General features: G+C 39.9%; 1 protein-coding gene across 3 annotated transcripts in view; it reads right to left on the reverse strand.

The window, feature by feature from the left end:
- Positions 1 to 10740, reverse strand: part of nek7 (NIMA-related kinase 7) — a 67493-nt gene extending 56753 nt beyond the window's left edge. The window contains exons 1-2 of one of the 3 annotated variants that reach the window (XM_067596538.1): positions 10387 to 10739; positions 4682 to 4728 (exon numbers count right to left, since the gene is read on the reverse strand). The gene's annotated coding sequence lies outside the window, so the exon portion shown is untranslated. Of the gene's footprint in view, positions 1 to 4681; positions 4729 to 10386 lie in introns of all 3 variants that reach the window. The other 2 variants (XM_067596539.1, XM_067596537.1) reach the window with 2 other exon arrangements.
- Between the last annotated feature and the right edge of the window lie 1403 nt (positions 10741 to 12143).

Consider the following 12143-nt stretch of genomic DNA (forward strand, 5'->3'; position numbering starts at 1 on the left):
ACACACAATCTCCTAACCAGATCCAGAGCACTACTACTCTATCGGAGGTCAAGTACAGTGCTGTCTCTGCATTCGAGTGTCGGTGTCACACTGCCAAGAAAGACAACTCCTTAGTATGAAACAGACAATAACGTGAATCTTTCAGTTGATTCCAGAAGCACAGTTCATCCTGGCTTAGGATCACATCACATTGAAATGATTTGCTTTGACCAAATATGTAAAATCTAGAAAGCAAAGCCAAATCAACAGCTCAAGGTTTCTTCAGGTTTTCCTTCAAGATTTTTTTTTTTTCCCCCTACCCTGCTGAAATTGAAATTTGAAAAACAAAAACAGTACGACGGTTAATAACAGTGATGCAGGCAGGGATGCGTTGTTCATTTCTAGACATATGGCTCTGCCTTGAAGGGTAGATGAGCCTTTGAGGAAAACTTGGACTGAAAATAAATCAGGAATAATGTGACTATATAAAAGACAGTCAACATGTTTTGAAATGGGTACTTGAGAAAACAAAATCTGCTGGCTCCTATTTCTTTACTTGCAACGTCTCTATTACACATCAGTATTCTAGGGAAAGAAAATATATGCTTTGTCTATTTTCGGCGCACAATAATGAAGTGAGAAATGAAGCTTATTCTGCTGTTTCTAAACTGCTCTAGCTACCTTAAGCCAAAAGTGCAAGCCAAATACCTCAAAAATGTACATTTGGACTCAAATAATTATCGAAACATAACCCCACATACCTGTGAGCACAACACATGCATAGGCAGACACACAAATGCACGCACACAAGAAGTTCAGCGTTTATTTTTATTCCTCAGGCACTCATCCTTCTTTGCATGAGTGCATCACCCGGCACACCGACAGAGCATCCGAGAATGTGCGCGAGTGTGTGTGTAAGCAGCTGACGATCAGAGAATAACGTTACCCCTAAGGGGTCGCACTTCTCTCCATCCTCGCCCTCCACCCCTATCCCTCCTCTCTACTTTGTGCCTGCAGGGATTTCCCTTTTCAGTTCAGGAGAGATGTCAGACCTGTTCCACCATCCCTCACACAGAGGCTGGACTCTGCCCTCCGTTCACCCAACATCTGTAAAACTCCACAAATCAGCCTCATTTCTAGATATCAGGGCCAACTGGGGCTTAACAAGGCCACAACTCAACATCAAACGCACCATTTGTTTATTTTAAACCTAATTCCCATTGGGATGTTAATCTCTGCTGGGCTCATATGAATTCAAAGACATGGAGCAAATGATGAGGAATCCCAAACTCTGTTTGACCGCTTAGCTGAACACTGGGCCCCTTAAAATGTGACTAGCCTGAAATTACAGAGTCCAAGTTCCAAAATCACACAAGACCTCTCACAAATACTCAGAGATGGGAACAGAGCCTGGAAAAGCAGGAAATAATCATGTGTCACAATCTTGTAAATAGATATCCTTGTCCAGCTCATAATAGCAAATAAAGTCTTAACCACTATCTTAATCCTGTCATCAAATCCGTCTCACTCCACTCTAAACATCGTATAATCAATTCCTTCCTTTCTTCTCTCCCATCCATCCCTCTCCAATCACACAACCGCGCTTACACTTTGTCACTCTTGCCACATCTTCACTCTGTCATCAGAAACAGCACAAATAATGAGAACCTCCTCATCTAAACTGTTCATTGGGCACAGAGGAGCAGTCTCTTAGAGGAGCAATCACACAAACTGCTGCCCTCAATTTATACTTGAGAGGAGCAGTTTGCATTTTTAAAAAGGCAAAGGTTTACTTTTATACCCATCAGAAAATAAATACTCAAATACTAATCCAAAATAATACAAGGAGAGTATGGTCCATGATGCATCATCATCAATATCTCCACACACAACCAAAATTAAATTTCAACATCACCAAAGTCTGACCAAATTCCTGTTGAAATTTAGGTCATTCATACCCCCAAAATGCCACCTAATATTCTGATTTGTGTTTTACAGCTAGAACTATCAATAGATATGTTTGATGATGCTTCACGCCAACATTTTACATGTTCATTAAATAGATATTTTCACCCAAAGAATCTTGTAAAAAATACAAGTGTAGGCTTATCTATATCACAAGAGAGATTTTCAGAAAATGAAAATGCCAGTAACTGAAACGGCAGAAAAAGACAGAAGGGAAGAAAGAGAGCAAGAGAGATGGAAAAAGAGAGAGAAAAGCTCCACAACAGGGGATGAAAGCAGCTAAACCAGAGAGGTCTTCCCTGCCTCCTTCACACATTAGAATATTAATATTAATGAGACTTCCTGTTTTTTCCCCCCTCTGTTTTTCCCCTCAGTCGATTTGAACATGAAAAACTTAAAAAGCGCAAATTCCAGTAGTTGCGTATCACAGTTTGACCCGGAGCCACACAGCAGACACCAACCATGACAGACTCGCTGTTCAAAGCAAGCGGGAGCTGCTTTCATCAGGGGATCCTGGTGTTTTTTTTACAGTGTGACACCACCAGCCCATGCCATCTGCCTTTTTCTAAAATCAGAACTTCAAGATGTGTTTCCTGCTTGTGCATTGTTTTTAGGTGGGCTTCACAACCAAGGCCCAGTGTCAGACAGGCCTTTGCTGCTATGCTGCTTGCTGACTGCTGTTTACAGCCAAGCCCCGCAGTGTGGCGCAATGTTAAATATTCACTGTTAAACTGTCAAGCCAGAACTGGTTGGGCGCCCAGCCAAGCATTCACAGTACAGTAGCGTCGGATTCTCCCCCTCTTCAAACGCAATCCAACCAAATGTATCACTTCTAAATCAGTCCAGCCTAGTTCCCTCCTCCCACCACACACCCACTTCCTAAAATGCCTAGACTGCTGAAAACCACTTTATTAAACCCTTTCTCCTCCATGCATTGTTCTTAACTTACATTTTCTTCATCATAAATACTGTGCAAAAATACATTAACACACCATCGTTTGCACTTAAAAAGACACCTCTGCTCTAGGCCTTAGTAAGCCGCTGCTGACTCTTGATGCCTGCCTTCAGACATCTGTAAAATATTTTTATTCGGTGCCCCAATACCGCACTGGCAAAGGTCTCTCATCCTTGGCTTGGCAGGACTTCTGACAGAGCCAGCCGGCAGCGCCATACAGGCCTAACCCCTGCTGCTGCAGCTTCCTGCTGCTCTGAGGGAGTCAGGCTGCCTGCCTCCCATTGACTGTGGGCCAGGCTGGGCAAGGAGGAGGAGGCTGAGAGGAGGCCCCGGGTAGAGAGGACCCCCAGGAGAGGAGGGCAGAGGCAAGAATGGCAGGACAGACTGAGAGTCATAGAGGTTGAGTGTAGGAAGAGGGAAGAAGTGGGGAAATTAAGCAGGGAAGAAGGGGGGGAAGAGAGGCAGTAAAAGAGGAAGAGGGGAAAAGATGGGTGGCACGGAAGTGGAGAGGGAGGGAGACAAAGGGCCTCGAGGGCAGACTGGGCAGCAGGAGTTGAGGGGAGCTTCTCATTATGACTCTTCTTCCTTCTTCATGCCCCTAGGCCTTGACCACAACCTCAAAGCCCCAGGCCAAACCAAGAGACCAGGGAGACCATGGAAGACTGCTGTGAGTCAGGGTACAAACACAGAGGGAAGGAGGGGAGGAGGGAGAGAGATGTCCCCCGCACCCAGACAGACAGCGTGAAACAAAGACAGACTGAAAAGAAAAATATATATATGGATTTCTCAATTAAGGTTTCCTGCCCACGATCAGAGTCATCTAAGACTATCTATAGATTTTACTACATAACACAGAGCCAGACCATTTTCAGAGTATATTCACATTAAAATCAGTAAAGCCAATCCAATTTTGAACGACTGAATAGCTCCACATTAGGAAAACACAGACTGCATGACACTCTTTCTTTTAATAGTTTCCTCGTGGAACTGTGTACGTGGATGGGATTTGGACAGTTTTACATTGCCAGCATGAAGAAAACAGTCTTAATACCATTTTCATCTAATAGCAGCCCGTACTAGCATGGTGCGCATGAAAAATTGTAGTTCTAACACATTAACCTTTTTTCAAAACCAAGTTTAAAACCAACAGCCAACATGCAAGGACAATGTGAATATCATTAATGTAAACTGTTTGCTGTTTGTTTGTTTTGCAGTTCACTTACTTGCAACATGAGAATAGAACAGAATAATAGAAAGGTTTCAATTGTTTTAACAGAGCTGGTGTATCCAGAATGCAATGGCTTACAAAAAAACAACGAATAAGGCGTAAAGGTTACTGACTAATTAAAACAAAAATGCCTTAAGGCTGATTTATGGTAGCTCACTCGACAGAAATGACATATTTTCAACAGAAAAAAGTGCCACTCAACACTTTCCTTTTACGTCGCGCACCTGGAGAATTTTGTTATGTTGCGAACACCATCATATTTTGTCACGCAGTGTGATTGGGTAGTGCTAACGTCGCCATGGAGATTGTAGTTTTCACTGAACTTCCTTATTGATATTTTGTTCTGTTACCTTAGATAACTTGTAACATCCTTGTTTAATTAGTCCCGGTTGGGATGATATAAGGCTGATGTAACTAAACAAGCCAGCTGGAGGATAGCATCTGGTGACATGGAGACACAACCGAAACCTTTCGCCAAAGCATGAATTGAAAACGTTGCATGACTCTTGAATTTCTGTTGAGCGACACTTGTCAAAAAGTGTCGAGCAACCTACCATAAATAAGCCTTTAGTGTGCCCCGATCCTTCTCTTGCAAATCAACCTGTGACGTCACAAGAAGAAAAAAAAATGAAAGTGAGAAAGAAAGACAGTGTGCAAGACAGAAAAAAAAATGTCCCTGGCTTTTCACACTAGAAAGGGGGAGGGTAAAACAGACAGTCTGTCAAAACAAGATGCTCTCATACAAATTTGCTCTCTTCTGCAGCAAATCCCATGTGAAACATTAAGGCTCATTTGTGGTGAGGCTGGAACAAACGCCCATAGCACAGTAAGCAAGCAACACACACACAAAAAAAAAAAAAAAAAAAATCATCTTCTCTCATTCTGTTCATGAGTGCAAATTCATATTGCTTTTGTCTCATCTCATGACAAATGCATACTGTCACTGTCACTGATGTGGTGTTTACAGTGGCATATAGCATCTTGTAATTATTCTGTGAAAGTGAATTTGTATCCTGAGGGATTCGTATTTTTGCATGTGGATAATCAAAAGAGAAAGAGAGGGAGAAGGGACAATTGGAGAGTGATCTTGAATAAAAAAACAATAGTGCTTGAGAGCCATCTTTCCAGGACAGTTCCCAATATGCCAACATGGCTTTAGTAGCTTTGTTTAGATAACAATATACAGCTGCATATTCCTCAACAGGCGGTAACCTGCAGGCGTATTTCTGATACTAGATATTAGATATCAGATATCTACAATATAATGCATGTGAAGTTAGTCCAGAAATAGCCCGGATAAGTAGTTTTTATGCAGGCTGCCACTGTATTAAAAGGTACTGACACACAAATACAAGGCCCACTTAATTAACAAACTGAACACAACAAAAGCATCAGTGTATTTAACAAATAAGCATTTTAGCTATATTACACAGCTATACTGGTCAACTCCCCATCTCCAATTAACTAAAAGAAGCTACAGCACACTACAGCAAAATGACATATATCATAGTCTTCATTGAGATATCTACCTACTTTCCATGTAGATTAACAACATTATTTCTAAGTACGCCCTGTCTGAACCTTTCCATTGTGCACTTTAGCAAGGCAGGCATAATGAAGCCGTTTATTACTTCCTCTTTGTTGAATACATTTTTTCCGCTAAAAGGCTCTTTACTATAAGTAAAAAAAATGCCTTCTTTGTTATTGTTTTAATGAATCCATTATTTGAATAGGTTCATTACTCCATTACATGTTAATAGAGTTGTTTCATATAGAGGATTTCACAGCTGAAGATGAGAGCATGGCTGTAAAAAAAAAAAAAAAAAAAAAAAGCATTTCAAAACAGCCTTTGCAGTGAAATAAATCACTGATATTGTGTGGTCATGGCATAAGCTGACCTGGGGTCACTGAAAGCGTTTCATAAACTTTAAACAGGGTCCTAGGTCAGTCATTTTTGTGTTTGCATGTATTTGTTGTCTGTTTCCCCCCAGAGCACTGTAGAGCCCAGTGAGAGAAAGCATCAATGCCACAGTGAAATTGAGAACTTTCACGTGACGTGAGGAGCCGCGAGGCATCCTCTAAGGATATTTGAATGCTTGAAACATCAGTGACCCTTCATAAGATAGAACGGAGATGGATATGAAAAATATTGACAGGCTGGCTATTTGAGGGGAGTGTAAGAAGCTGCTTAGACAGCCCACTCTCATTGCCAAAGACCTTACTCTAAACTCTACCAAACTAAGCCTGGAAAGGAAAGACTCAATTCGAAATTCTTCTGGGGAAGGCAACAAGCTTGTATTTTCTTTTTCTGTTTTTTTATTATTTCATATTAACAAAAAAAAATTGCAAGGCCGGAGCACCAAAGGAGCCTATATCCTAAGCAGTGATCTGCTACCTTTGCCAGCATCATTTCTGTACAATTCTTGGCCAAGGTCTTTGACATCATGCAAAAGACAGTGTTTAATGTAGCTCAAAAATGGCCTTAGGAAGCATCTTCCTTCAAATATGCTTTGCGAAAGAGAGAAAAAAAAAAAAAGGCGCTAACATTTTTTTGTTCTTTGTGTAAACCCAAAGGCAAGATGACTGTTAAAGTGGTCAGATGACAAATGTCTCATCTGATCTTTAATCCAGTAAAGGGGCCAGCTCCAGGGTTTAAAACAGGAAACTCTCACAGGATAGAGCGATCTGGTAAATTCCACTGCGCTAAATCACTGCTTTGGGTGCAGCAGATTTATCCACAACAATGAATGAGAATTTAGGTCTAACTCTGAATGTCTCAATAGTAGAAAGCTGCCGTTATGACTACACTGACCTGACATTGGCCAATATTTATGTTGTGAACAAAGACTATGTCAAAACAAGGGAAATGCTGTTGTTTCTTCTTTCTCATGAAATAATGGAATCGTAAGTGCCTCCACCAATAATCAAGTAAAATAAATTGTGCAGGGAAAGGGTCAAGTATTTTGATGACAAAGCTCCTTTTTCTATGCCTCTTTTTTTTTCAGGGATTGTCAGTCAAAGAGCCTAAACACACTGCTATCACGACTTTCTAGTCTGGCTACCTTTATTTAAATTCAAACAATAGAATAAGGCAAAAATAATTAAGTTTTGCTAATGTCTGTCAAAAACAATTCACCTCTAATCAAGCTGAAATTCAAAGTGGGATAAACTGGCACAAATCCCCAACCACAGACACTGATGCAAACATTTGGCAGCCATTTGCTGATCATCCGGTTCATGACACATTCCTTGATAGTCAACTTCACAGAGCCAGCCGGTGTTCATCTCCATCACCTGATGATGCTGGCAGACTAAAGCCTGTTGTCTTTGACGATGATCGAATGTGGCGACATAGAAGTGAGTAATAATTGGGTCAACAAGGTATGTCGGCTCCAACTAACTCTCGTCTGAATCATCTCTCTGCAGCGTAGCCAAATGTGATAGTGTGACGCCTGAAATATTTGGCTATGATAGGTAGCGACAGCGACATGGCATGAGTTAATGTTTTCAACCTACGTGTGACCCCCAGAATGGGTCGGCCAGGCTGCCTACATACTTGTATACTTCATCTGTGGGGTTTAATTTTAGATGTATTTTCTCCTAATTTCTTTTTCTATTTTATCTCTTGTCAAGTTTATTATTATTATTATGCTTATTGTAATTATTATGTGTATTGGAATGATTATTGTTACTATTGTTTTTATTATTATTATCAATATTATTATAATGTGAAAGATGAGCCATTACAAAGCTGTCCACTCAAGTCTGGACAGAGCTTTGGATGTAATCAGCATTTCGTGGTTTTGCAATAACCATTCTGACTCATAAGAAAAGCAGTGAGTCACACAAGTAACTTTTTTCCCCCCCAAAGAAGACTTCTTGATTTATTTTTCATTCAAATAAACCAACTCTTTACAACAAGCAGTAGCTCTCTTCCAAATAAACCCTGTCTTCCAAGCTATAACTCTTGTAGTGTTAACAGAAACAGAAACAGAAAGCTAGGAGCAACCTTCAAGTCTTTCCAGACAGATATGTTTCAGCATATAATACACACTTTAACTATATGGTTTACAAAAGCATACTGACATCATTTCTGCTGAAAACAACTCAATGGCTTTTAAGTATTTGTTTCAACAACTTGGTTCAGAAGAAATACTTAAGTGGTCTTGTGTTAGAATTTCTGTGTAATACCGTGACTGAATAGAAAGTATGTGTTAACTAGTTTGGTTGAAGTGAAACATATGAGGGTTGGAAATAACAAATGGATACATTCATATACTTGCTCTTAAGCTTTAACTTGATTTGATTAAGACTTAATTTGATTAAAAGATACCCTGACTAACTTGTTATTGTTGATTAAATAATTTAAGTAATCTATTGATTAACATTTGCATAAGTGGCAGCGTTTATTGTTTAATACTCACACTGGCTGATGTAGGGCTGGGCTATATATCGATATTGTGATATAAGACTAGATATCGTCTTAGATTTTGGATATCGGCATATCGTGATATGGCAGAAGTGTTGTCTTTTCCTGGTTTTAAAGGCTGCATTACAGGAAAGTGATGTAATTTTCTGAACTTATCAGATGATTCTAGCTGTTCTATTATTTGCCTTTAACCACTTAGTTACTATATCCCTATTACTGATGATCATTTATCAAAAAAATCATTGTGTAACTATTTTGTGAAAGTATCAATAGTCATCCCCACAATCAGGGCACAAAATCAGCACCAGCCACCAGCCAAATGCTGGTAAAATATGCAAATAGTAATCTATTGAGTGGCTGGTAAAATTTGAACATTCACTTGCCATTTGGCTGGTAGACAAAAAAGCTAATTTTGCACCCTGCCTACAATATTGTCACAATATCAATATTGAGATATTTAGTCAAAAATATAATGATATTTCACTTTGTTCATATCACCCAGCCTCAGCCAATGCATCAATCATGCCCACAACAATCTGCTGGACTCTCCACTTGTATGAGGTCTCGCTCTCAAATTGATGTTATCCCCACAAATAACAATTACTTGAATACCACCAGCCTCAATGAGCTAACAAGCAACTTGGTGAAAGACAAAGTCATTTAGCCTACTTCCATGTCATCACTTGCTACTGGCATGTAGCCATTTAAACTATCCTGTCTCTTTGCATGTTTTTATGCTTCTTCGCTACCTACAGTTCACGAATCAAGTTTCAGTGGGTTACCTTTGCCTCATCAGACATCTATCACCTAAATATTACTTCCATTAGCTCTGTTTTTCATTTTTAGCTCCCCCCCTTCATACACATAAACAGGGCCCTATAAATAAATTGTCAATGAGTGTGGCTGGACAGCTGAACGAGCACTGGCATTCAGTGGAAGCTGCCAGCTAAGCTTAACCTAAGCAGATAAAATGAAGCTATGCAGATTGCTCATTTAGCCAGGTATCTACCCTCCACCTGAGAGCATGTAAGGTATGCACATGTAGTCTGCCACCTTTGTAGTGCGTTAAGTTTATAGGATGCACATGAAACATGCAATTTCATGACAAAACAGGCACATGAAAGAGAGCATCTACCTAATAATTCTCTTTGACTTGGAAACACTCACTTTCCCTAAAATACTGAATAGATACACAGAGTAAAATAATCATAAACAACACATAAACATCCCTACACTGCAAACACACACACAAACATAAATCGGCCTTAGTGTAACAATACAGAAAAAAAGACAAACGTGATCTACATTGCCTCAGTCTCATGTTTAAGAGTAGAAGTTTAAGGCCTTATGAGGAAGTAATTGTGCCTCATGTGTACTGTAACATCATTGTAACAGTCACAGTAGCATGGCAATAATAAATGGCTAATCTATTTGACTACTGTCTTGTTTCCACCACATATTTAGCTAAATGGCTTTGTTACTATGTGTAGAAAGCTACGTTGTCATTTCGCACTCTGTAATAACACTACAGTGTCATTATTAACTTCAAATGTCAGCGGCGACTTTGTAAATTCAAGGTAGTGAAAGTTAGCAATGCAACATGCTAATAGCCTGAAACAGGCTAAGCTAGCTAGCGAACTTCGTAGAAACTTTTTCAAGTGACTGTCAAGGTCGCATCTGGACAACAACTAGTGACTATTATGAGCTTTCTATAACTGTCAATTCCCAAACAAGTCAAAAATAAAGCGAGGAAACAGTTTACAAGTGGCTCATTAGCCGTCCACTGTAGTACAGTTTCATAAATTCACTGTCAGCTGTCTGAGTTCTTACCAGGAAGTGGGACTCTGTTGCTAAGCTGTTCCTTCTTCACGTTGAGAGCTTCTCCTGATGGTTATGGCGGTCGTCTTTGTTTTGACTTTCCCTTTTCTTTCCAAGGGCGCTTCAAAAAGTCGACTCGTCGGGCCCTCTCTTCCTGCGTGGCACTGTTGCTTGAGCGCTGTAAAGTTTTGTTTTTTAAAGAGGGGGAGAGAGAGAGAGAGAGAGAGAGAGAGAGCCTCTACTGCGGCTGCTGCAGAGCCAGTCGAGATGTGTACGTGTTTTCAGACAGTCTCTCTCCACTAGGCCCCCCTCATCACACCGCACTTCTGACCCGTGTGCCAGTAATGTAAACAACCCAGCATTCCCGGAGCGCAGAGGAGGGGCAAGTGTCAAAGAGTGGAGGGAAGCTGTCAAATACCGCGAGATTCAACAGAGAAACTCCAACTCAAACCCACCCTTCTCATTTTACTCCACGTTTTTTTTTTTCCATTCCCATCAAATGTGATTATTTTCCTTGATATTTACTGAGTTAATTTTTTTTTACCTTCAGAAAAAGTGGGAGGAAAAAAGCAGTCTTAACTCAGGGTTAGAGTTATTGGGTTATTTGAGGGGAGATCTTACTCTTAACTTAAACTAAACTAAGACTCAGTTCTTCTGGGGAAGGAAACAAGACTTTATTTTCTTTTCCTGGCGTTTTATTACTTGGTAATAATAAAAAAAAATGCAGAGCCGGAACACCAAAGGAGCCTATATCCTAAGCAGTGATCTGCTACCTTTGCCAGCATCGTTTCTGTACAGTTCTTGGCCAAGGTCTTTGACATCATGCAAAAGACAGTGTTTAACGTAGCTCAAAAAATGGCCTTAGGAAGCATCTTCCTTCAAATATGTTTTGTGAAAGATAACAAAAAAAAGAAGCTAACATTTTTTTTGTTCTTTGTGAGAACCCAAAGGCAAGATGACTGTTAAAATGGTCAGATGACTTTTCTGTAGCTTTCATTCAGCATCCCAAAGTCTTCCTCAGCGGATATGTTATGAACGATGTGATGGTGGATTTGTAACTATGTGTGTGTGTGTGTGTGTGTGTGTGTGTGTGTGTGTGTGTGAAGGTAGGTAGGTAGGTAGTGGGGGGATGGGGAGTAAGTAACTTTACCACAATAATATACAGTAGAGACTTTTAATCCATACGCTACATCACACCATATGATCAAATGTCAATCTGAAAACACATTTTTAGAGCAAATTTTATATCAAATGTAAGCATACAATCTAAATACAGTTTAAGGTCATACTTACAGTAACAACAACTGAACCCAAACATTCAGAGTACAAGGTAAAGTGGAGGGAGCCTCTCACCAGATGAAATCAAAACAGGAAAAATAATTTATAATATGTACAGTATGTCTCTCAAACAGCTTGGGGGGAAAAGCTCTGATAACTACTGAAAGGACGTAGATGAGAAATCCTCATTTTATTCCAGTGGTTGCACTGTATTGAGTTGGGAAATCCAAAGATGATATTGGATTAATCTTACTGATTAATTGATGTGTACATAGCATTTAAATGTTACGGCTGGTTGAGGTGATGCAAATTTAACTACTGTTTGGTAGTTTAATCTATAAAAATTCATCATATGTTTATAAGACGATCATATGTTTTGAATGGGAAAATCTCGGTCTTCAAATGTAACTAGCTGTCAGTTGTCAGTCCAAATGGGAAGTAGTAAAAAGTACAATATTCCCCCCTGAAATGTAGTAAAAGTGTAAGTACAA

The sequence above is a fragment of the Thunnus thynnus genome, chromosome 8 (genome assembly GCF_963924715.1).
Source record: "Thunnus thynnus chromosome 8, fThuThy2.1, whole genome shotgun sequence".
NCBI classification, from domain to species: Eukaryota; Metazoa; Chordata; class Actinopteri; order Scombriformes; family Scombridae; genus Thunnus; species Thunnus thynnus.